Below are 27634 nucleotides of genomic sequence, written 5' to 3' on the forward strand. Positions count from 1 at the left end.
CCCACAAAAATTTTAGGTCGGGAAGTTCGGTCTGGACTCGTTCCGTTGAGGAGCTATTAGGTGTGTTCGACATCGGCTGCGGCTGGATGCACCCGATCGGCGAGAGTAGCCGCGTGCAGGCGGGGAGGAGCTGCAAACGGAGACGTGAAGTCGGACACTTTCTGGTTCCCGTAGTGACCGCTCACGTGGTGTTTGCATACTTTACCACAGCTGAAGTGAAATAAATGCAATATTTGCCAAATAATACACAGATGTTTCAGAGACATTTTCATTCAAAACGTTATGTACTGCTTCATACAGCGTCTGCTTGAACAAGAATAAAGTTCAACATAAGCTACTATCAATGAAGTGGAGTCTACGTTTTTTAATCAGTTTTAATTTGATAAACATGACACAATATACCATCGCAACTACATTAAAGAGTGTTTACTGTTATACAAAACTGATTTGTGAGCTTTAGAGGAACTAAAGGTGTTCGAATAAACACGAAACACACGTGATCGTTGTCATGCGGTGAATCCGGCCAGTCGTGGAACAGCTGTGTCGTCATCAGCCCTCGTGCAGCCCATTGCAGCCGCTCTTGAGAAGCTGCGCTGGCTGAGTTCTCCGGCTACTCTCGAATCGCTCTCGCCGTACTTTGATGGCATACGTCACAGTCACGTGGCGTCGGCGCTGTATCAAGTCGGACAAAATTTCTAACCGGCATGCACTGCTTCAAGTCAGCCGCCGATCGGTCTGCGCAGAGCTGCATGAAGTCGAACAAGCCTATTATGCCCGAACAAAAATTGTTCGGACCAATCAAAAAGTCAGGGCGGGCTTTATACGATGATGGACAGATGAGCAACGTAACGTAATCATCCACGTCACCATGCAATGAGCACTTTGGTTGAATTCGTTTACAACACAGATGACTGCCGCTGGAGAATTGTTATTTCACGAGTTCACACTTACAAATAAGTCAGATAGAATAAATGCATATTTGGCGTGCTGTTTGAGGAGAGGCTCCGGGCTCGGTATTCGGCCCGAACCCAAAGTGCTCCCCCCGTATTCCAGGCTGTGGAAGAACAGGCCGAGAGTGAGTGGAGGGATGCTGAAAACTGTCAAGGAATGTTAGGTGAGTTGACAAAGTGAATAAATATATGGTTCCTCTCATGCTGATAGTGTAGACCAGACGGTCATTGTTTGATGACAAGTTGATTGGATTGATTATTTGAACGTGCTCCGCTCGAACTTTGTTTATAAAACATTATGTGTAGATTCCGCCATCGCGTCTGTTATAGAAGATATCGACAGCGCATTGATTTTAAAAGAGGAACAGAGAACCACGATCAAGACATTTGTCGATCGGAAACATCGATTCAACGTTGAAATGCAGTTGACTCGTCAACATATACTGCGCCGATGCATTTGGTCGAAATCATAATGTCTAATATATTTTTGAAAACTTGGTTAGAGGTATCAGAGATCAACTGAATAAAGCATGAGATCATGTTTTGAAAGAATGACTAACTGTGTTACCGGTGTGATCATTTTGGTTTTTGTACTAAGAGATTTGAAAATGTAGGCTATACCAAAAAAAAAAAACACTGTATGTAAACATCACTGCTCTCGCTGATATTTGTGTTTGTGTGAGTGAGTAAATATGCTGGCAATATGGATGATATCCAGGATCTTTTAGGCCCTGTTAAAACGAGAACGCTCGCGGGTGAAAACGTAAAAATATTTTATCAGATGTGCCTTTCGTTTAGACGGCGACGGCGTTTTTGGGGCTTAAAAACGCAAAAAAGTGAAACCACCCTCCAGAGTGGAAATCTTAAAAACGCTCCACCGTCGCGTTCCCGTCTAAACGGTAAAAACGTAAAAGTCTGCTAGACAGTGAAGGCACCGATCAGTGCTTCACATTGCCACCTAGCCGCCTGGAGTGCATACTACATTGAATTTCACACACTTTTGCGTCACCATATGCACGCAGATTTCCCCCCCATAACGCTCGTCTAAACGCAGAATAAAAAGTGACCACTTTTGCGTTTTCTCTTCAGATCGTTTCCGTGTAAACGTAGCCTTAAAGTCAATTAGTCAGTAATGTCACTTACTGTGGCGCAAATGCAAAAAGGGTACACAACAAAGTGTGAATCGAGGCGTTGGGCAAGTAAATGCGGAGTGCGCTTACTGCTTGACATGTAGGCAAGTGGCATGTTATAGTACTTGTGTTATTTTAAATTTAATAATTATTGTAATTAAGGGGGTTATTTAATATTTTCGTGAATTAGGCGTAGCTTACATCTCAGACATCTTGGCTTTCATTAAACCTATAGGTAAACTGAGTAAATCATTACATTTTACATTACATTTTTTAATGATCATATGATGCTATTGAGTTAATTTTGAGTTTCCAGGATTTTTCTAGGATATAGCCTAGCCTTAGAAAAGAAAAGTCAGAAGAGAGAAAAATGTTATATTTGCAGACAGTTTCTCCCTCAGCATATAGCATATCTATTAAACCCCATTGTAGCAGTATAAGCTTTTCTTTTTTTCTGACACTTGCATATTCCATATCAACAGTGGAAAATCTTTAATAATAATAATAATAATTCGTTACATTTATATAGCGCTTTTTCTGAGACCTCAAAGCGCTTTACATAGATGGGGGAATCTCCTCAACCACCACCAATGTTCAGCATCCACTTGGATGATGCGACGGCAGCCATATTGCGCCAGAACGCCCACCACACACCAGCTTACTGGTGGAGAGGAGACAGTGATGAAGCCAATCAGTATATGGGGATGATCAGGAGGCCATGATGGACAGAGGCCAAGGGGCAAATTTGGCCAGGATGCCGGGGTTACACCCCTACTCTTTTTCGAAGGACATCCTGGGATTTTTAATGACCACAGAGAGTCAGGACCTCGGTTTAACGTCTCATCCGATGGACGGTGCTCTTTTGGCAGTATAGTGTCCCCGTCACTATACTGGGGCATTAGGACCCACACAGACCACAGGGTGAGCACCCCCTGCTGGCCCTAACACCTCTTCCAGCAGCAACCTGGTTTTCTCAGGAGGTCTCCCATCCAGGTACTAACCAGGCTCAGCCCTGCTTAGCTTCAGTGGGCAACCAGTCTTGGGCTACAGGGTGATATGGCTGCTGGCTGATAGGGGAAACTCTAATCAATACATTTAGGGCTACTTAGTTTACATTATTTAATTAGAGATTAGTGTCCATCTCTTCTACATTAAATTAGTTGAGTTAACATAATTAGTTAATGAAATAATCAAATAATAAAAATAAAGATTCAATTAAGATGTTAAACATATTTATATATACCATTGTTCCACCACACAAAAGGACTGTTTTTAAGGTGACAATCCATTAGACCCTCCCGGAACCCAGAAACACAGAAAACCCAGTGTTTTTTTTTTATTTTATTTTTTTTACCTCATCTCAGTAATTCATCTTATGAAATAAATGTGATCTGTTGTCAAGGTTTAAGTCTGCTGTATGCAGAATGATCACAACGGGAAAACAATTTTCTGTTATGAAATTTATTTCTTTTATGTCTCTTTGTGTCCACAGTAGCCCATTATAACTTTAAATTCTGCGATTTCTGAGAGCAGTAGGCAAGGAATCTCAAGAAACAGCTTTCTTTATTTTTTTTTGGTTTCTGAGTTGGGTGTGTAGGCCTACATCACCAAATCTAACTTTATCTTACCTGAATCACTGTCTTGTTTGCTAAAACATAGCACCTTTTTTTAAACATGTCAGCAACGGTTAACTGAGTTGCAGGAATTCAGCATAAGGGATATGTAAACGATTTGAGATTAATAAATTGATAAAGCACGCAAACCGTTCACAGCAGCCGAAAACAAGCCAAATTTGAGGTGCAACAACTTTCTATAGGCCTCCAGAGAAATCAAGTGTTTACACAATTTAAAGATTTAAATTGTGTTAAAAATATTCACCCAAACTGATCAGTTAAGTTTCACAAGCCAGAGAAAAGATTACGCCAGCATTATCAGGCAGCAGAGGGCACAATGTTTTTAGTGTTTAGTTGTAAGAATTTTCCAGGAAGGCCCCAAAAACTGAATTCAGGTCTTGATTCTTGAAGCAAATTACTAGACAACTGACAAATTGAATAGATTAGGCAATAGCGTTGAAAACACTTACAAGCACATTATCAATATCACCTGACGAAGATTTACTATCCACATGTGCAAAATCATGTTGTGATTAGTCAGTATTTAACCACTGATACTTTACAATTCTCTTGAAAAAACACTTTTCCCCCTTCATCTAATAATTGTAAAATGAGTGGAATTGGTTGCAAGATTGTAGTACCACACATGGTGTCTGAAAGGCAATCTCTTTGAAAGGTCTCTCAAAAGCAAACCAAAAACTGCATATGGTATAAGACGAGACATATCCCAGCTGGCATTTTAACGTCGAGTCACTGTTGAATCAACGTCAAGGCAAGGCAAGGCAAGGCAAGTTTATTTATATAGCACATTTCATACACAATGGCAATTCAAAGTGCTTTACATAGAAGAAATTAAAATAATAAAAAGAAATAAGAATAATTAAAACAGTTTAGAAAAATAAAAAATAAAAAACAGTACAAACAGTCGGACGAACATTTGTACAGTGCTCATTCAGTAAATGCATAGTTAAACAGATGTGTTTTGAGTCTGGATTTGAATGTGACTACAGTAGGAGCACATCTGATCTCCTCTGGAAGCTGGTTCCAGCTGCGGCTGGCATAATAGCTAAAAGCAGACTCGCCATGCTTAGAGTGAACCCTTGGTATTTCAAGCTGATATGATCCTAATGATCTGAGTGATCTGTTGGGATCTGTTAAACGTCAGGTGCCAGTGTTGGATAACCACTGAATTTTGTTTAGATTTTGCAAATCTAATCAACATTGAAATAGCAACGTCATTCCAATGTCACATTTCTCAACATAGGTGAATTTGCCAACATTGAATCAATATTGATTTGTTTGGATTTTGCAAATCCAATCAAACGTCACTATAAAGTCCTGCTTTTCAACATAGTTTATTTTGTTAAAACTGTTTTCACTAAAGTATTGATGTGTTCAACAGTAACACCAAACACCTTGAAATGGATACATAAACACTTTGCGGACACACAGTCAGCAAGGAAAGAAGCCAATTGGTCAAAGCAAGATTAGGAAGAAGATTAATAAAGACATTTCACTGACGTAAGAAACATTCTTTATTACATGGCTGCAAGTGTGCCAACATTTCACACAACAATTTTACATGTGTCGAACTTTAACCTTTAGAAAAACGGCCCAAACATTGAACACGGCTGGTTAAATCTTTCTGCCACCGCCACCCATCATCTTCTGGTGCATATTTCAAGTATTTGGCCATGTATTCGTTTACTTTTGTTGTAGTTGTATCCAGGGATGCAAACACATGTATGGTCAAAAAAGAGAGAGGTTATCGAAGCCCTCGCCCTCGTTCACGCCCTCGCCCCGCGGCAAATATCCAGATACTTACATAATTGTGATGATTTTAATCCTTTGTAAGTTATCATTTTGCAGTGTAAGATTACAGTTAACACCTTTAAATATTACATAAATGTATTATTTATTTTTTATTAAACTTAGTGAGTGTATAAATCAGCAGCAAAAAGTAATTCTTGAAAAAATCTGCACAGTAATTTTATCAAATCTAAACATGTTAATAAAAACAAAATACTATTAGTATTCTTATAAAATTCAATCAGGCAATCATACGTTTCACAATTTTATATTTATATATGAATGTCAAGAATTCAGAAGTGTGTATATTTATATAGCCTACACTACACTACACAGAAATAACATTATTCAATTATGCTTATTTTAAATGTATTGTGCAGGCTAGGTATACAAAAATATAGGCTTTTAATAATCTTTCAGTGCGCAAAACCATGATAATATGAAACGCTTCAAAACAGAGCTCACAAAGCACGTATGCGCATCTCGGGCGCAGAATGATGTGCTCAAAGCAACATGGAGTCACAGTGTGCAGCGCTGCACAAGTGCGCATTTAAAAGTTCACGGCACAAAGCGAAGAAATGTCGAGCGCACAAATCCTAGAGTATATCTGTCCAACAGTGTATTGATCATTTGTTTCTTCACAGTTTTAAATTCCTGTTATTGTGCGTTTGATGCCGATTCATAGTCCTTGTGATGTGTGATCTAACAGGCACACACAGAGTCGTTTAAAAACAGCAACAAACTCCAACAAAATAAAGTCATTTTATGCAAATCCACAGCCTTTTCTTTACAGATCAAGCATTATAATGTGAATATCATATTGGAGAGAGTTTTACCGTGCATGTATGCTGCTGTAACCGGAAGAGGCGCGCGCTCTGTTTGAATACTGAATGGAGAAGGATTGACAGCCGCAGAGGAGGGAAAACGAGTTTTCGTAAACTTTAATGATGTAAATAGACTTCTGTCCCTCACATTAAGCTATGAAATAGGCTTCAGATGAATTTGTCACCCAAACTGACGTGAAAAAAGCGGGAGGCGCCGAAAAGCGCGCTGTTTGCATCCCTGTGTATCAAATGAGCTCAAGACAGAGTCTGATGACTTAAGAGTCTGATGAGGGGGAAAAAACAGATCAGTATTAGCAAACGCTAACCTGTAATGTTAATCTTCCCTGCCTGAAAACAGAGGATAAACTTCATCTCTAAAAGACAACTTTAGAGGATAACTTTAGTTAACCAAACTCTACAGCTGTTTGTTAACTACTTCTCTGAACGGCGCAGAGGATATCAAACTTGTACTGGTCTTTAAAGGTTCTTTTGAATAGAGTAGCACTCACCAACCCTTGGTTGTAAAGGAAGATTCAGTCTGGAAATCTTTGTTCAGCTGGAAGTTTCGCTCTGTATTCCAAAAGATGCAGTCTGGAAAGCAGATCTTTTGTTGAGCTTGCTGTTTCAATCTGGATTCAGGTGAAGAAGCTGGAACTCTATCTGGGTCACAGGGCACCAAATTGTTGTAAACTCAGAATCGAAGACCAGGAGACTTTTGGGATCACGTTCAAGAAGTTATTTCTTTATTGAGGACTTCGCGTTGACGTGGCTGCAGTTCTTCAAAAGTCTAACTAAAACATTATACATTGTAGCTATATACATTCCAAGGGGGAGGGATTACATAGAGGCGGGAAATCTGAATAAAGCATGCAAATGAAGTGGGAACACACCCTACTCTGAGAGCACTACCAGTCCCATTGAATCAGCATAACTATTCACATGCTGATACTGGCCAGGAACTCCAATTCCAAGAGCCATCCCAGAGCCATTAAAGACAAAAGGTGAAAGTCAATCAACCTAACGATTCAACGTCTGGGCTCCGAAAGGTGAGAATCTCAGTGATCTGACTAATTTAAAACACAATAGAGAAAACAGGTCTGGCAGGAAAGGAGACTCTTGCTGGAGACTCAATAATCATCTGAAATCAGTCTACTAAACTTTATCAGTTTATATACTATTGCCGTGGAAAAACTAAATTAAATATTTAATAAATATGTAATACAACAGGTGTCACTGATGGAGAAAATGGGTTGCATACTATGCAACCCATAATGGTCATGTACAAGCACACCCAAGACAAATACAAGTATCTTAAAGAGCTCCAGTATTTTTTTTCTCATATGCCAGAATATGTTCCTAATAACACCCTCACCTCTTACTGCTCCTTGTGGGTTCAGAAGCATTCTGACGCCGTGAGAAGGACTCTGAGGAACTCCGCCTCCGTTTCTGCAAAAGTTACTTGAAAGGACTCCTTCGGCTACGGCTAAATTATATGGTTAAAAAAATACCGTGGGGACTTCCGGTTTGACGAACCAGGAGATGGCAGCTTAGAGAACGTGCTCCCGACAATTTCGGACAAAGTTACCCACTACAACTCGAATATTTAGTAACAGTTTACAGAGTGATTTAAGACAGTGGGTCTCGAGAATGCCCAGAGGGAAAAATAAAAAGTTAAAGCAGAAGGATTTACTCGACGTCGAAGGAGCTAGCCAAACTTCATCGCCTAGCAGCGTAATGGAGGACGATGATGACAATACGCATACGCAACTCGGAGCGGGTCAAAGTGAGACCGGGGACTTTGGCCTCATACTTAAAGAGCTGAGAGAGTTCAGAAAAGACAGCAGTCAGCAGCTGAATGCGATACGAGAAGAAATGAATAAATCCAATACTAGGATCGAAGAGGCGGAGAAGAGGATTGACGCGACTGAAACACGGTTACAGGTGGCGGAGGATACCGTGCAGGAGCTGCTACATCTTCAAATACACTTAGACGCTAAGCTGACTGATTTAGAGGGCCGCTCCAGACGAGAAAATATCAGAATTCACGGCGTTAAAGAGGGAGCGGAGGAAAATTCCCCTTCGATGGTGATGTACGTGGAGCGCTTGCTGCGGGGGGGCTTGGAGCTTCCGGCTACATTTGAACTTCGAGTGGAAAGAGCTCACCGCGCATTGATGCCGAGGCCGCCTGGCGAAGCCCCGCCGAGGTCCATCGTGGTCAAGATGTCAAGCTTAAGGATGAAAGAAGAGCTGCTGAGAACGGCCTGGCAAAAGCGAGGATTTCAGTATCTCGGGAAAAGAGTCAACCTCGATCACGATTATGCCCCGGATGTCTTGAAAAAGCGAAGGGAGTATGCCGAAGCAAAAGCGATATTGAAGGAGAAGAAAATCCGATTTCAGACGCCGTTCCCCGCCAGGTTCAGAGTTTTTTACCAGGAGGGAGTTGTGATGTACGGTTCGGCGGAGGAGGCTACGGAGGATATGGCGAAGAGGGGGTTCCCGGTTTCGGTAATTAAACACCCGGACTCGCTTTTGGAGCGGATTCAGCGGTTCACGTGGCATACCGTCAAGAGACCAGGGAACCGGCACAGAGCTGGCAGAGCTTTGGATTACAAGGAAAAATTACAGGCTTTTAGACACCAGGATTCAGGATGACTGTTAGTGAATTGAAAACTGCTGTGTGCGAGTTTACTGGGAATATAACGGGTGAGTCCGTTGAGTCGTTATTTTCTTTTTCCGCTCGGAACTCCCGGAAGAGAGAGGAATTAAGACCTTTAACACGTCCTGTTTATTAAAGAAACTTTGAACGGGCTGCATAACAAGGGTATAATGTAAACGTCGGTGGGTTTTTCTTTTACATGTTGCCAAGACAGAGACGATATCATGCATGATGGCCCTCTCCCACCTGTTAGGGGGGAGGCTTTACCTCAGAGCCCTTTTTCCATCAGGGCTTCATCAGGGTCAATATTAAGACCCCACAGTTGGAAGTCTTTTTATTTCTGTTTTTATTCTTATTGTGTTTTGAGTGTTGCAGCAGTTCTTGCTGCTGTTCTTCGTTGTTTGTGGGATATAACCTGTGATTCTTTTTGTTACTCATGGTCACTTATGGGAGGTTTTTTTTTTATGTATTTTTTTTTATTTCTCATTTTCCCTTTAGTATACACTGAATGCAATCAGTTAAAATAGCAACTTATAATGTGAATGGCCTTGTCAACCCCATCAAGAGAAGTAAGATATTAACTAAACTAAAAAGAGAGAGGGTTGAGGTGGCGTTTTTACAAGAAACACATCTTTCGGATACAGAACACGCTAAATTAAAACGATTGGGCTTTAAACATCAGTACTCATCATCATATAAGGCGGGGCACAGGAGGGGGGTGGCAGTATTGATATCTAACAAGACTAGTTTCGAACCCATTTTTGAAAAAAAGGACACAGAGGGAAGATTTATTCTCGTGAGGGGAAATTTAGGGGGCTCATTGGTTACTCTATTTAACATCTACGCTCCTCCTAACTCTGACTGGAAATTTTTCAAACAGATATTCGATTTAATAACAGCAGAGACCCATGGGGTCCTAATCTGCGGGGGGGATCTCAACATTAGACTAAATCCTAAACTGGACACCTCATATCAGTCCAGCCCAATTTGATAAGTAAAAAGATCAATCTGGCTATGAAAGAAATCGGGTTAATTGATATCTGGAGAGAATTAAACCCTTCAAAGAGAGACTACACTTTTTTTTCAAATCCACACTTGGTGTATTCAAGGATTGATTATTTTTTTACTTTTGCTCAAGATCTAAACAGGGTAGTTGGTTGCGATGTAGGGAGCATGGACCTTTGAGACCATAGCCCCATGTATTTAAAACTAAATCTTGAACAATACCGGAAGGACACCTTATGGAGGTTAAACACATTTGTACTGAGTCAGATGAAGGAACAAATTAAGAAGGATATTGCTGAATACTTAGAACAGAATGACAATGGGGAAGTCCCCCCTCCAATATTATGGGATGCATGTAAAGCTGTGCTTCGAGGCAAGATAATTGGATACAGTGCTCATCTAAAGAGAATAAGACAAAAAGAGCTAATTCAGTTGGAAGTAGAATTAAAACAATTGGAACAACACCACAAAGACACAAATGATAAAAAAAATAGAGAGCTACTTAGGAAGAAAAAGAACGAAATAAACGAGATTTATACAAAGGATATACAAAAAAAGTTAATTTTTACAAAACAGAAATATTACGAAGGGGGTGGGAAAGCCAGCAAATTATTAGCTTATAGGCTGAAAAAACAACAAGCAGAGAATTCATAAAATAAAATAAAAAATCCTAATACTAATTCTATGCATTACAAATTAAACGAAATACAAGATTGTTTTGAAAATTATTATAAAAAACTATATTCCCAGCCTCAAATAGATGGAGAGAAAATGGAAGATTTCTTTCAGAAAATTCATCTGCCTAAATTGAATAGTGAACAAAGTAGGAATCTCATAGCAGAAATAACAGAGAAAGAAATTCGCTCAGCCATATCGCATCTTAAACCAAATAAGGCTCCAGGGTTCCCTTCCGAATGGTACAGAGTCATGGAGGGTTCTTTGACCCCTGTGCTGCAGTCCACCTTTAACTGGGTACTTAAAGAGAACAGTATACCTCCCTCCTGGAGGGAGGCGGTAATATCTTTAATTCCGAAGGAGGGGAAGGACAAGTCTGAATGCGGTAATTTTAGACCAGTAAGCGTGTTGAACCAGGATTATAAAATATTTACCCATATACTAGCCAAACGAATAGAGGGAATGCTACCATTAATTATAAGTCTTGACCAGACGGGTTTTGTTCGCGGAAGACAAACTCAAGACAGTATTAGAAGGACTTTACACGTAATTAACCATATAACAGAATATAATTTAGATGCAGTACTAGAGGGGCTGGATGCAGAAAAAGCGTTTGACTGTGTAAATTGGTCTTTTTTATATAAAGTTTTGGACAAATTTGGATTTCATAATACATTTATTAAAACATTACAAGCTCTCTACGATAACCCAAGGGCAAGAATTAAAATAAATGGGGCTGTCTCTAGCCCCTTTACATTAGAAAGAGGAACAAGATAGGGCTGCCCAATTAGCCCCCTCCTGTTTGCAATTTTTATCGAGCCCCTGAGCCAATGGATCATTCAGGACAACAATATTAAAGGAATCGCTATGTATGGGGGAGAACAAATTATTTCGTTGTTCGCTGATGATGTACTGGTGTATTTAACTGACCCTGAGCAGTCTTTGGCACGGCTATTGGACTTATTGGAGCAATATGGATCCTTCTCTGGATATAAGCTGAATGTTCCAAAAACACAAATTCTCTGTTTTAATTACAACCCTTCTGTAAACATGAGAAATAAGTATAATTTGAAATGGGACTCGGTTTCAATTAGGTATTTGGGGGTAAACATTCCAATAGACTTGACAAATTTGTTCTCACTTAACTACCTCCCCCTGAATAAAAAGATTAGGGAAGACATAAGGAGATGGGATCTTCTACCTTTTCTTAATTTCGGATCACGCGTGGAATCTGTCAAAATGGTTATTTTGCCGAAATTGCTGTATCTCTTTCAATCTCTTCCACTAGATATACCTGACCAACAATTTCAGGAGTGGGACAAGTATATTTCAAGGTTCATTTGGCAGGGACGAAGGCCAAGAATTAGATACCAGAGTTTACAATTGACAAAAAACAAGGGCGGGGTCGCTCTCCCATGTTTAAAAGACTACTATACTGCTGCTCAATTGAGGCCATTAGTATGCTGGTGCAACCCAGATTACTGTGCCAGATGGAAGGAGATTGAAGGTGCTATGTCAGATGAATTTCCAATTTAGGCTGCAATTGGGGATAAGGACCTGTTGTACAATTTAAAAGAATTGGGAAACCCATGGATATGTTTGTCACTTAAGATATGGAGCAAAGTAATAGCTCAAAGTAACCTGAAGGATGGGGTAAAGGTCCTGAGATGGTGTGCATTTGATGCAGATTTTTTGCCTAATAGATGGGACGCAAGGTTTAAGAGATGGACTTCGCAAGGTTTAACAGCGTACTGTACATTTTTGCATAAGGGGACTATAAATAGCTTTCAAAATCTGAAGAGGCAATTTGGCTTAGTTAAGGACGATTTTTACAGATTCCTTCAGGTCCGGCACTATATTGACCAAATGCAGAAGAGGTGTACAGTGAGCTGGGATAACATTTTGTTAAAAGTGTTTATAGAGGCTTATCTTGCGGGCTCTAACCGGAAGCTCATCGCAAGAATATATAAGGGGCTACAACAAACAAAAGGTAGTTCACTGTATGTAAAACAAAAATGGGAACGGGAAGGAAACTTTGTTCTAAAGGAAGAAGATTGGGAGAACTTATGTGAGATACAGTGGAAAACTTCCAGTTCATTTTTATGGCGAGAGTTTTGCTGGAAAAACCTTATAAGGTTTTTCATTACTCCAGCTCAGAAGAAGCACTACACCAATTCTTCGGCATGCTGGCGACAATGTGGGTGCCTCGAAGCAAATCATTTTCACATTTTCTGGTCCTGTACATTATTGATTCCATTTTGGCGGGAGGTTTATAAAATTTTGCAAAGCATTTTTCAGATGGACATTCAATTTAAATTTGAGTCTTTATATTTAGGTGCCTTGACAACAGAAAATGTTTCTTCCCATGTCAAATACTTATTTCAGATCCTAAGCGCTGCTAGTAGAAAAGCTATTACTAGAAGGTGGTTAAAACCAGGAAAACCTACAGTGGAGGAATGGATTGACATTATCTACGATATTTTCAAGATGGAAAGGATTACTTTTGCTTTGAGATTGCAACAGGGGACTTTTTTGAAAAGATGGGAAAGATGGATAACGTATATCACTCCATTACGACCATCATTTGTTTAAAATGGATTTTGGTGGGGGTTTTTTCCCCCTCGGAAGAGGGCATTATGAGTCATGGAGGTTTATCCCATCATGTTTGTTTTAGTTCTTGTCCTGATTTTACTATGTTTAAAAAGGATTATGCATATGTAATGTAGAATGAAGGCCTATTGGGTCCTTGCTTATTAATTACCGAGCCTGTGATGCTTTTCTTTTCTTTATATATATATATATATATATTTTTTTATGGGGTATTAATGTACATTTGCAGATGGCTTATTGAGAAGTATGACAGGTATTATCTTTGATTGTAATGTATGGACCTGTAAAATCTAATAAAAAAAAGAATATAAAAAAAAAAAAAAAAAAAAAAAAAAAAAATACCGGTACATAAATTAAAAAGGACATTGCTATGACTGTTATTGCAAATTAAGTCTAATTCTCAAATTAGTGGGAATGATCATTTTGCATTGCAGTTTTTATTTTAAAAAAATCTATCATTTGTTGAGGTCTGTGCCAAACATTTTCTTACATCTGGAAGATTTGTAGTTCAGACTGCAGCTTTACAGTGCTTCATTTATACTGACAATATTGTACTTTTGATCATATTTAAATGAAATACCTCCGTCCATGAGTGGAAGACCCTGAGAAACCCTCATGCTGTCTCTGAGAAAGGGATCTGGACAGACTCTCTTGGCCAAGGCTGAATGATCTGGTTTAAAAAATAAAATAAAGAAGGGAAATTGCTGCAGCAGGTATTGCAAATGAAGTATAGTAGTGGGAATGATCAAGAGTTTTGCTGATATTTCTCCAATTTGCCTTAAGGACAGCCTACACTCTCTAGGTCCCTGTTTTAGATTGTTCCCAGCAATCGTCTGGCAACCCCTAGGCAGACAACATGCATATAGTCCAGCACAAACGGCTGTATGCACTGCAAGCCTGCAGCGATCAGGGGTGAGTAACCAGTTTGGTGGATGGGATATGCCTGTTTAATGAAGTCATCTTCTGTTCTTGCATCAATCTTCTCCTGCGACTGGTAGTTGAATAAAACCCTGTGACTTACATAATGTCCTTCAATGGTGCACCGCTCACAGCTGCTGTAGGCATTGTGGGACTTGATGCATTTTAAGAATGCTCTCGCTGGGGCATCACAAATAAAAGCATTCACTTTTACATTTAATATTACATTTTGGAACTCAACCCCATGTTGTTGGGAGTGCCTTCAGTTCTGTTAAAAATCTAGACGTGTAATCAGTAACGCTGTTTGACTTTGCAGTTCCACAAAATAGTGCAACGATAAACGGCTCAAACTTTTTAAAAATGTAAAAATATATAGATATATTTTTTATATCGATAAATCGACTAGCCCTACTTTCCTTATTGTTTGTATAACTGCTGACTCAAAACGTGATTTTAGTCGGATCTGATTGTCAGTCTTTAATTTTGCAATGTTACTGTGATACATGTATGAATTAATACTGTACTGTAAATCAAAGATTTGATCATGGATTATGTGGGGAAGCCTTAGTAGGCTACCTGTGACCGTGCCGATTATATATAATAATAAAAAAAGTACTCTCAGCAATGGTGAGATCTTGCCAGATCCCTACACTATACATGACTATCTGTGGATTGTGGACAACAAGAAATGGAATGGCCTGATATATACAACTATGGTTTTGGCCAAATGATCACATGCAAAGACTGTTGCCAACAGTTCCACTACAAATGTGTGAACATTGTCAGACAGACCAAAAGTTGGAAATGTGGATGTAAAGTACTGCAGATACTGTACTGCACATGATGCCCCCAAAAAAGTCACCTCAAGTCATACATCTGGAATTTGGACTTCTTCAGTTTCTCTTTCAGCTGCCGGTTTTCCTCTTGTACAGCCTCCCGCTCTCTTTTCAGTGAGGAGTAGTTCTCACTCAGCTCTCTATATTGTCTTTCGAGTGCACTCTCAGGGGAAAACTCATCTAAAGGAGAGAGAGAGAGAGAGAGAGAGAGAGAGAGAGAGAGAGAGAGAGAGAGAGAGAGAGAGAGAGAGAGAGAGAGAGAGAGAGAGAGAGAGAGAGAGAGAGAGAGAGAGAGAGAGAGAGAGAGAGACACACACTTAACTAAGGAAAGGCAAACACATTGGGTCTCTGTCATAACGTGTCCCGTGGAGATCAAGGGGAGGTGGTAGATAGGCTCAGGACTCAGACATCATCCAAAGAAGATTTTTATTAAATGCCAGTGGAGAAGTAGGGGTAAATATATTCACAGTGATGTGTCAAAAAACAAAAATTACAAAATTAAACCAAAATAAATATACACTTGACTCAGTGCAAACTTTGATGTATCAACAAACAAAGGAAAACAAATTGCTACAGGCAGCAAAATCTTCATGAACACTTCAGCAATATGACTAGAGGTGGGAATCTTTAGTCACCTCACGATCCGATCCGATTCCGATTCTGGAGGTCACGATCCGATTCCAGATCGATTCTTTATCTACTTTCCCCCCCTTATTAATTCATTAGTTTACATAAGTAATTAAGTACTTTTTTAAAAATAATTACAAATTTAAAAAAAGAATTAAAACAGTTGTATTTTAAGAATTTTAAACTTATATAACTTCAAAACATACAAGCAAGTAGCAAATAATAAAGAGGAGCATAGAAACATGACAAACAACAAACAAAGAGTGCTTTCAGTATTTAAGATTATCTGAACATTTTCCATTCAAGAACTGTGAGTGATTTTTCTTCATCGTACTTTTGTATTTTACTATGACATAGACTGCGGGAGATCTATTAAGCTGCATTCACGCTCGGATCTCTTTTGAAATATAAGAAGTAATGTGGTTTGTCCTGTCCGTTTAATCCCTTAAGACATAACTGGCTGTGTTTACGTTCATTTTGCACAAGTATATTAAACCACTTACATGGAGTCGCACAGCCGCTTGCGCGAGCAGTCTCGTACACAAACAAAGCGCGCGTCAGCATTTAAAATTGAAAGCAGCCTTCTGTTAGTGAGATTCATATTTTAAATATATAAGTCCACTGCAATCCAAACCACATAAATGATGACTTCGTAGAGCATTTGTAAGGAAAATACAGACGGGTGAGACAGCACACTTTAAGTGTAACATCAAAACAAGCGCGCGTCTCTCACAGCGCATCCTGTGCAACGAAGCCTGTGAATGTCCTTGTAATTCGCTTCAACCTTTCCGAACTTTATGAAAGATTATTTTACGGAAGGTTCGAGTTGTGTACGTGTGTGAGGAATTGTTAGCAAGCAGAAGACGGGTGTTCCTAAAGCAAACTCAGCGTCATCGCACATCTGGTAAAAAACTAAGCTCAGAATCGATTCTGAAATTCTCAGAATCGATCCAGAATCGTTGGAGAGAGAATCGCGATGCATCGATGGATCGATTTTTTCTCCCACCACTAAATATGACCCCATCTTTTACCTGCCAAGGTTCAATTTAGACGGTCTTATATAGCCTAGGACAGGCTCATTACAAGACTGTACCAACTGCAGGGGCATCAATACCAAAAACCTTTGTAGCCTAAACATATGACCATTTAACCATTTAACTTCCAAAAATAATTAAACTAAACTCATTCAGCAACTTAAACTAAATGTAAACACCATAAGACATTTATCCATGCCTACATTACCAAGGGTTAAGCTCCCTTCCCTATTAATATAAATGGTTTAACCCGACACAAGAAAAAGGGAAGCTGTGGTCCCGCCCCCTCCTTTGTGGAGTCACAGGAAATGGTGAGTAGACAGCAGAGTAAACAGACCACTGTTTGCAATGTGGGGATAAATACAGATTTGAAATAATAAATAACAAAAATGCATAACTACAACTTGTCTCTGTGTGGTTAATGAGAACAAACAAAGGAAAACTATAGTAGACATAACATGTTGATGACTGCTGATATGTGCACCTATCTGCAACCAACTCAAACGGCATGTCTTAAACTTATAATAAATGAATGTTATTGAATAATGAACCTAAGGGACTGCACTATAGTCAAAAGAAACACACAACCATAAATAACAAATATAAAGAAACATAAGCCCATAAACAGTTTGTAAAGACTTCGGCAGTGATGACGTAATCTTAGCACCCGTCATCACAGTCTCATTCATGAAACATTCGTAAATATTCGAGTAAATCTGGCCCCATTTACACTGCATGGTTTAAGTGACCCAATTCCGATTTTTTCCTCTCATGTGGCACAGATCGGATATGACCGGTGAACGTGTAAGCAGGAAAAAAAACGCATGGATTCCGATTTTCTCAGATCGGATTCAGGCCTCACTCATATGTGGTAATAAATCGGATATGAATCGGATACGTGCATTTGCGTCTGCCATGTAAGCAGACAAATCGGATATTCCCCAGTAAATGCGAGTTGTACGTCATTAAAAAAGTGACGTCAACTCAGGTGGACACCACCAACTGAGATCACATGACTTATTATAGGTGCGATGGAGGTCAAAGGCTCAACACAGTGGAGTAATTTTTTCTACACCTTACGAGAGCAATGTTTTGCTGACCTTTGAAAATAGTGCGGAAAGCAAAACACTGCATAATTAGAGAGCTCCAACGTCACCCGAATCCGCAGCCAAAAACAAATCATCCACCTGCCTCTCACCCGCACCAATAATTTTCTCTGATTTAAGTATCCGCACCCGATGGTCAAAGTTATTATTCTTATGTGTGGTTACGCGTGAGGATAAATGGATGATCATCACCTTCAACAGCGGACTCGAGGCGACGGTTGATGCGCGCATCTAATGCAATGATGAATGAGCGCTGCTTTTAAATTAACATTTCTTTAAAACAAAATTTATTTGACAGAATTTAATTTCCTTAATGGCATAAACAGGCTTTACTCCCTTGAAACTTAAACTGGAATGGAACATGCTCATATTTTAGAGAATGTAGTTAATATTTTGTTAATAATGATTTATCTATCCAACCGCGACCCACCCGAAATTAATCAGAATGTTATTTTTATTAGCCTACTTGACCCGCCCAATCCGCAGAGCCCCCGCACATATGACCGCGATCAGCGCATCACTATAATAATTGTGTCTGCTTCTGCATCCATTGCATATAGAGCTGTTTCACTTCATTTTCCGGGCCAGAACGTCTACATTTGGTTGTTTTGGCAGTGTATAGTGTAAATGCAAATATCGGATACGGGTCACTTTTAAAAGATGATGTAAGCGGGTCGTCAAAAAAATCGGATATAGTCAGCAAATCGGAATGGGGCATCAAGACCTGCTGTGTAAATGCAGCCAATGTGAGTGATTTGCGCGTAAAGAGACCTTCCCGAAAACTCTTCTCCTGATTTACAAATACTTCGTAAACGTCAGATGTGATAGTGAAATGTGTGTGTGTGTTAATGAATTCCAATCAGTCGTAAATGGGACGCGCGTGCACGCTCATTCTCAATTACCATAAATCCCGCCCATTAAATTCGACTGACAACTATATATGGGCATCATATTATGACACCAAACGAAGGATTTCAACATGTCTTCTCAAAAGCGAATGAAAAAGAGAAATTTCTCAGATGCAGAAATTGAAGTTTTATTATCAGAAGTTCATTCAAAACGCCACATTTTATTTTCAAGCGTACATAGTGGTCCTAAAAAAAAAGGAAGCTTGGCAGCGTATTACAGATGCAGTTAATGGAGTTTCATCTGTTAATCGAACAGTCCCAGAAGTGAAAAGAAAATGGTTCAACATGAAGCTTGACTGCAAGTGCAACACTTGTGACTTGCGGACTTGTGTTTCGTTTGCAGATGCTATTACTGGCTCTCATAATAAAAGTAAAAAGAAAAAACGTATGTAATTACTATATAGCCTATAATATTTTTCCAAAATGCTGTGTAAATATGTACCCGATTAAGGTGAATTAAAATGCAGCCTTACTAATGAGCAAAACGTTCGGATGTTAAACGCACTATTTACGCGTGGCTGGGAGCAGGTATAGATTTCTTTCGTACCAACTAACATTTGGAAAATACAAACATTTTAATGAATCCGAAAATTTACGCCAGAACCACTTTACACACGATTGATTTACACAAAAATTCGTTCTGCTCGTGTTTCATGAATGAGACCCATTGTGTAACAAACTAACAGTGTCAGTTTATGAATTAATCAAAATTAGGAGTTTGGCATACCTGCAGCTGATTCCAGATCAGGCATGATACTATGTCTCTCAGCAGGAGCCCTTGATTCCTCCCGTCTTCTCTGTCGTTCATACCTACGACAAACAGCAGAGGAAGGCATATCAACATAAAAATATCAGCAAACTACAATCTAGGTTGTTTTCGAGAGAAAACAAGATATACAGACAGGACACAGAAACTGGCAAAAAAAAAACAAAAAAAACATACAGACCTTGACACCTTTCCAGTACTGTCTCTGGTGATGCTGATATGAGGTAAAATGGAGGTGTGCACAAGTGTGCTGGATGTCCTTGCATGTTTCTGTTGTACTGGGGTTCATTCTAAAACCTGTAGAAATTTCCCACACATATTGAAACTTCCGGTGTCATGGCGGCAGCATAGTACACCTTGCGTCCACCTTCCACAAATGTAAGACAATTTATTGTGTGTGCGGTCAGTTCTCCACTATTTATGAATGAACGTTAATTACAAAGCATAGCCAGGAGTAAATGCGAAAAACAAGACAAACCATTGCTGCCCAGAGAAGCGTGATGGATGAACTTCAGGGAGAGCTCGGTGTTCAAAATGCGGCTCTGGTGAAAGTAATGGAGGCGACCATGGCGAAATACTTCAATGAGGCCGACGAGAAATCAGAAGCTCGTTTCAATAGACTCGAGAAACGACTTGATAATATGCACGCAACCCTTTCGCGGCATACAGAAGAGATAAGGTCCATTCGTACTGAATCAGTGAACCTTCGGGAGCGTACTGCCAATGTGGAAAAATCGTCTGCCTTATGTGTGAAGAATCTACAAACCTTCGAAGCTAAATTAACTGAGATGGAGGACAGAGCACGCCGGGATAACCTGCTTGTATTCAACCTCAAAGAAGGAGCTGAGGGGGCGAATGCCCGCGTTTACCTGATGGAGAAGATTGCGGAATGGTTTCCTGTCCTCGAATCCTCTTTGCCTGAGTTTATGAGGTGCCATCGCCTAGGGAAACCTCCTACGCATGGATCTGTTAAGGCACGTCCTCGTCCGCTTATGATTAAGTGCCTCCGCTTCACAGATCGAGATCGCCTGCTTGGCGAGGCGAGGAAAAGCCCTCCTGAAGTGGATGGCGACCTATTGACGTTTACTGCAGATTACAGCGAGGCTACAACAAGACGTCGGAAGCCGTGCTATAAGATCATGTATGAGGCTCGTACTCATGGATTCAAGACTTTTCTTCTCTACCCAGCTACAATCAAGCTCTCGCGGGGGAAAGATATTTATACTTTCCAGGAGGCGAGTGAGGCTGAAAAGTTCGTTGTTTCCTTGAAGGACTAAAACTATTGGTTTGGTGAAAAGCTTCGAAGGGTAAGATTGATGTTAGAAGCTTATTTCGACAAAAGTTCCTAGGAACCGCTCAGGCTGAGCTACATGGTGTTTATTTCTGTGTATTTTCTTTTTTGTATTATATTTTGATATGAGTTGTTCATATGTTGTTATTTTTTATAGTTAGCAGTTAATTTACTAGTACTCTTATGGCATGTTAAGTGAACAGCAAGCTACTCTGTTAAGTGCTGAGGAAGAAATGGCTTGAGGATAACTATTTGCTTGATTTACTAAGTGTGGCGCTCTGATCCGCAGCTTAAAGGCAAACTTTATATTTTGTTGGAGGATGGGTGGGGGGGCTATGACTGTTCTACCAAGATGACTGGTATATTTTTTGGGAGGGTGGGTAGTTTTCCTCCTTTTTTGAGAGGTTTTTGGATGGTCAAGGCTGAGCATTTTTTGCTTGTTTATGTGGTTGTCATGTTTTTTTTTCTACTTTTTTCCTTGTCTTATTATTAGGGGTTCAAGCACGAAGTGCTGAAACCCTATTGTAATTGTGCTGATTTTTAGGGGTTCAAGCACGAAGTGCTGAAACCCTATTGTAATTGTCCTGATTTTTATTAGGGGTTCAAGCACGAAGTGCTGAACACTTATTGTATTTGTACTGATTTTTATTAGGGGTTCAAGCACGAAGTGCTGAAACCCTATTGTAATTGTACTGATTTTTAGGGGTTCAAGCACGAAGTGCTGAAACCCTATTGTTATTGTACTGATTTTTATTATTAGGGGTTCAAGCATGAAATGCTGAAACCCTATTGTAATTGTAAGGATTCGTAAAACGCATCGTGCAGGACAAACCGTAAGGCCTAGAGACGTGAAACCTGGCCAGATGGTAGGCCTCAATTTGGGGACAACCTATCAGAGTATGACCCCAATTGGCCCATAGGTGGCGCTACAGCAACCAAAAGTACTAAATCGCTCATAACTCTTAGACCGTTTGTCCCAGGATCAAGTGTCTTACATCGTTGGAATCCTTGGCTCAAGGCGGGCAAAATGGCTATCTCCGATTTGGATGTAGGCAGGGAAAATTTTCTGCTATGTCGGATTTTGCCCAAAACCTACTTTTGCGAACTAGTCCCTGGTTTTTGGCCCGATCGGAACCAAACCAGTCTAGGACAATTCTCTGGACTCTCTAGATCAATAATTATCGGAAAAAAGTTGAACTTTTGCATTTGGGTGGCTGTAACAGGGTCATTTAGAAAAGGGGCGTGGCAAAATACACTAAAAAGCCTATAAATCCCAAATGAAAACTCAGAACTTCACAAAAATTGATGAGCATATGTGTCAGAACATGGTGAGGAAGCATGCAGAGTTTCATGGAGATCGGACCATAGGTGGCGCTATAACTGGCAAAAAGCCTTCATTCTTATTAGGGGTTCAAGCATGAAATGCTGAAACCCTATTGTTATTGTAAGGATTCGTAAAACGCATCGTGCAGGACAAACCGTAAGGCCTAGAGACGTGAAACCTGGCCAGATGGTAGGCCTCAATTTGGGGACAACCTATCAGAGTATGACCCCAATTGGCCCATAGGTGGCGCTACAGCAACCAAAAGTACTAAATCGCTCATAACTCTTAGACCGTTTGTCCCAGGATCAAGTGTCTTACATCGTTGGAATCCTTGGCTCAAGGCGGGCAAAATGGCTATCTCCGATTTGGATGTAGGAAGGGAAAATTTTCTGCTATGTCGGATTTTGCCCAAAACCTACTTTTGCGAACTAGTCCCTGGTTTTTGGCCCGATCGGAACCAAACCAGTCTAGGACAATTCTCTGGACTCTCTAGATCAATAATTATCGGAAAAAAGTTGAACTTTTGCATTTGGGTGGCTGTAACAGGGTCATTTAGAAAAGGGGCGTGGCAAAATACACTAAAAAGCCTATAAATCCCAAATGAAAACTCAGAACTTCACAAAAATTGATGAGCATATGTGTCAGAACATGGTGAGGAAGCATGCAGAGTTTCATGGAGATCGGACCATAGGTGGCGCTATAACTGGCAAAAAGCCTTCATTCTTATTAGGGGTTCAAGCATGAAATGCTGAAACCCTATTGTAATTGTAAGGATTCGTAAAACGCATCGTGCAGGACAAACCGTAAGGCCTAGAGACGTGAAACCTGGCCAGATGGTAGGCCTCAATTTGGGGACAACCTATCAGAGTATGACCCCAATTGGCCCATAGGTGGCGCTACAGCAACCAAAAGTACTAAATCGCTCATAACTCTTAGACCGTTTGTCCCAGGATCAAGTGTCTTACATCGTTGGAATCCTTGGCTCAAGGCGGGCAAAATGGCTATCTCCGATTTGGATGTAGGCAGGGAAAATTTTCTGCTATGTCGGATTTTGCCCAAAACCTACTTTTGCGAACTAGTCCCTGGTTTTTGGCCCGATCGGAACCAAACCAGTCTAGGACAATTCTCTGGACTCTCTAGATCAATAATTATCGGAAAAAAGTTGAACTTTTGCATTTGGGTGGCTGTAACAGGGTCATTTAGAAAAGGGGCGTGGCAAAATACACTAAAAAGCCTATAAATCCCAAATGAAAACTCAGAACTTCACAAAAATTGATGAGCATATGTGTCAGAACATGGTGAGGAAGCATGCAGAGTTTCATGGAGATCGGACCATAGGTGGCGCTATAACTGGCAAAAAGCCTTCATTCTTATTAGGGGTTCAAGCATGAAATGCTGAAACCCTATTGTAATTGTAAGGATTCGTAAAACGCATCGTGCAGGACAAACCGTAAGGCCTAGAGACGTGAAACCTGGCCAGATGGTAGGCCTCAATTTGGGGACAACCTATCAGAGTATGACCCCAATTGGCCCATAGGTGGCGCTACAGCAACCAAAAGTACTAAATCGCTCATAACTCTTAGACCGTTTGTCCCAGGATCAAGTGTCTTACATCGTTGGAATCCTTGGCTCAAGGCGGGCAAAATGGCTATCTCCGATTTGGATGTAGGCAGGGAAAATTTTCTGCTATGTCGGATTTTGCCCAAAACCTACTTTTGCGAACTAGTCCCTGGTTTTTGGCCCGATCGGAACCAAACCAGTCTAGGACAATTCTCTGGACTCTCTAGATCAACAATTATCGGAAAAAAGTTGAACTTTTGCATTTGGGTGGCTGTAACAGGGTCATTTAGAAAAGGGGCGTGGCAAAATACACTAAAAAGCCTATAAATCCCAAATGAAAACTCAGAACTTCACAAAAATTGATGAGCATATGTGTCAGAACATGGTGAGGAAGCATGCAGAGTTTCATGGAGATCGGACCATAGGTGGCGCTATAACTGGCAAAAAGCCTTCATTCTTATTAGGGGTTCAAGCATGAAATGCTGAAACCCTATTGTAATTGTAAGGATTCGTAAAACGCATCGTGCAGGACAAACCGTAAGGCCTAGAGACGTGAAACCTGGCCAGATGGTAGGCCTCAATTTGGGGACAACCTATCAGAGTATGACCCCAATTGGCCCATAGGTGGCGCTACAGCAACCAAAAGTACTAAATCGCTCATAACTCTTAGACCGTTTGTCCCAGGATCAAGTGTCTTACATCGTTGGAATCCTTGGCTCAAGGCGGGCAAAATGGCTATCTCCGATTTGGATGTAGGCAGGGAAAATTTTCTGCTATGTCGGATTTTGCCCAAAACCTACTTTTGCGAACTAGTCCCTGGTTTTTGGCCCGATCGGAACCAAACCAGTCTAGGACAATTCTCTGGACTCTCTAGATCAATAATTATCGGAAAAAAGTTGAACTTTTGCATTTGGGTGGCTGTAACAGGGTCATTTAGAAAAGGGGCGTGGCAAAATACACTAAAAAGCCTATAAATCCCAAATGAAAACTCAGAACTTCACAAAAATTGATGAGCATATGTGTCAGAACATGGTGAGGAAGCATGCAGAGTTTCATGGAGATCGGACCATAGGTGGCGCTATAACTGGCAAAAAGCCTTCATTCTTATTAGGGGTTCAAGCATGAAATGCTGAAACCCTATTGTAATTGTAAGGATTCGTAAAACGCATCGTGCAGGACAAACCGTAAGGCCTAGAGACGTGAAACCTGGCCAGATGGTAGGCCTCAATTTGGGGACAACCTATCAGAGTATGACCCCAATTGGCCCATAGGTGGCGCTACAGCAACCAAAAGTACTAAATCGCTCATAACTCTTAGACCGTTTGTCCCAGGATCAAGTGTCTTACATCGTTGGAATCCTTGGCTCAAGGCGGGCAAAATGGCTATCTCCGATTTGGATGTAGGCAGGGAAAATTTTCTGCTATGTCGGATTTTGCCCAAAACCTACTTTTGCGAACTAGTCCCTGGTTTTTGGCCCGATCGGAACCAAACCAGTCTAGGACAATTCTCTGGACTCTCTAGATCAATAATTATCGGAAAAAAGTTGAACTTTTGCATTTGGGTGGCTGTAACAGGGTCATTTAGAAAAGGGGCGTGGCAAAATACACTAAAAAGCCTATAAATCCCAAATGAAAACTCAGAACTTCACAAAAATTGATGAGCATATGTGTCAGAACATGGTGAGGAAGCATGCAGAGTTTCATGGAGATCGGACCATAGGTGGCGCTATAACTGGCAAAAAGCCTTCATTCTTATTAGGGGTTCAAGCATGAAATGCTGAAACCCTATTGTAATTGTAAGGATTCGTAAAACGCATCGTGCAGGACAAACCGTAAGGCCTAGAGACGTGAAACCTGGCCAGATGGTAGGCCTCAATTTGGGGACAACCTATCAGAGTATGACCCCAATTGGCCCATAGGTGGCGCTACAGCAACCAAAAGTACTAAATCGCTCATAACTCTTAGACCGTTTGTCCCAGGATCAAGTGTCTTACATCGTTGGAATCCTTGGCTCAAGGCGGGCAAAATGGCTATCTCCGATTTGGATGTAGGCAGGGAAAATTTTCTGCTATGTCGGATTTTGCCCAAAACCTACTTTTGCGAACTAGTCCCTGGTTTTTGGCCCGATCGGAACCAAACCAGTCTAGGACAATTCTCTGGACTCTCTAGATCAATAATTATCGGAAAAAAGTTGAACTTTTGCATTTGGGTGGCTGTAACAGGGTCATTTAGAAAAGGGGCGTGGCAAAATACACTAAAAAGCCTATAAATCCCAAATGAAAACTCAGAACTTCACAAAAATTGATGAGCATATGTGTCAGAACATGGTGAGGAAGCATGCAGAGTTTCATGGAGATCGGACCATAGGTGGCGCTATAACTGGCAAAAAGCCTTCATTCTTATTAGGGGTTCAAGCATGAAATGCTGAAACCCTATTGTAATTGTAAGGATTCGTAAAACGCATCGTGCAGGACAAACCGTAAGGCCTAGAGACGTGAAACCTGGCCAGATGGTAGGCCTCAATTTGGGGACAACCTATCAGAGTATGACCCCAATTGGCCCATAGGTGGCGCTACAGCAACCAAAAGTACTAAATCGCTCATAACTCTTAGACCGTTTGTCCCAGGATCAAGTGTCTTACATCGTTGGAATCCTTGGCTCAAGGCGGGCAAAATGGCTATCTCCGATTTGGATGTAGGCAGGGAAAATTTTCTGCTATGTCGGATTTTGCCCAAAACCTACTTTTGCGAACTAGTCCCTGGTTTTTGGCCCGATCGGAACCAAACCAGTCTAGGACAATTCTCTGGACTCTCTAGATCAATAATTATCGGAAAAAAGTTGAACTTTTGCATTTGGGTGGCTGTAACAGGGTCATTTAGAAAAGGGGCGTGGCAAAATACACTAAAAAGCCTATAAATCCCAAATGAAAACTCAGAACTTCACAAAAATTGATGAGCATATGTGTCAGAACATGGTGAGGAAGCATGCAGAGTTTCATGGAGATCGGACCATAGGTGGCGCTATAACTGGCAAAAAGCCTTCATTCTTATTAGGGGTTCAAGCATGAAATGCTGAAACCCTATTGTAATTGTAAGGATTCGTAAAACGCATCGTGCAGGACAAACCGTAAGGCCTAGAGACGTGAAACCTGGCCAGATGGTAGGCCTCAATTTGGGGACAACCTATCAGAGTATGACCCCAATTGGCCCATAGGTGGCGCTACAGCAACCAAAAGTACTAAATCGCTCATAACTCTTAGACCGTTTGTCCCAGGATCAAGTGTCTTACATCGTTGGAATCCTTGGCTCAAGGCGGGCAAAATGGCTATCTCCGATTTGGATGTAGGCAGGGAAAATTTTCTGCTATGTCGGATTTTGCCCAAAACCTACTTTTGCGAACTAGTCCCTGGTTTTTGGCCCGATCGGAACCAAACCAGTCTAGGACAATTCTCTGGACTCTCTAGATCAATAATTATCGGAAAAAAGTTGAACTTTTGCATTTGGGTGGCTGTAACAGGGTCATTTAGAAAAGGGGCGTGGCAAAATACACTAAAAAGCCTATAAATCCCAAATGAAAACTCAGAACTTCACAAAAATTGATGAGCATATGTGTCAGAACATGGTGAGGAAGCATGCAGAGTTTCATGGAGATCGGACCATAGGTGGCGCTATAACTGGCAAAAAGCCTTCATTCTTATTAGGGGTTCAAGCATGAAATGCTGAAACCCTATTGTAATTGTAAGGATTCGTAAAACGCATCGTGCAGGACAAACCGTAAGGCCTAGAGACGTGAAACCTGGCCAGATGGTAGGCCTCAATTTGGGGACAACCTATCAGAGTATGACCCCAATTGGCCCATAGGTGGCGCTACAGCAACCAAAAGTACTAAATCGCTCATAACTCTTAGACCGTTTGTCCCAGGATCAAGTGTCTTACATCGTTGGAATCCTTGGCTCAAGGCGGGCAAAATGGCTATCTCCGATTTGGATGTAGG

General features: G+C 40.7%; 1 long non-coding RNA gene across 1 annotated transcript; it reads right to left on the reverse strand.

The window, feature by feature from the left end:
- Positions 1–6658: 6658 nt before the first annotated feature.
- LOC309485899 lies at positions 6659–19762 on the reverse strand. Its single transcript, XR_014201320.1, has 3 exons — positions 19649–19762; positions 19429–19511; positions 6659–7809 (listed from the first exon to the last, which is right to left on the reverse strand). It is a non-coding gene; the product is annotated as an uncharacterized lncRNA (long non-coding RNA).
- Between the last annotated feature and the right edge of the window lie 7872 nt (positions 19763–27634).

Source organism: Leuciscus leuciscus, assembly GCF_965113295.1.
Source record: "Leuciscus leuciscus genome assembly, chromosome: 21".
NCBI lineage: Eukaryota > Metazoa > Chordata > Actinopteri > Cypriniformes > Leuciscidae > Leuciscus > Leuciscus leuciscus.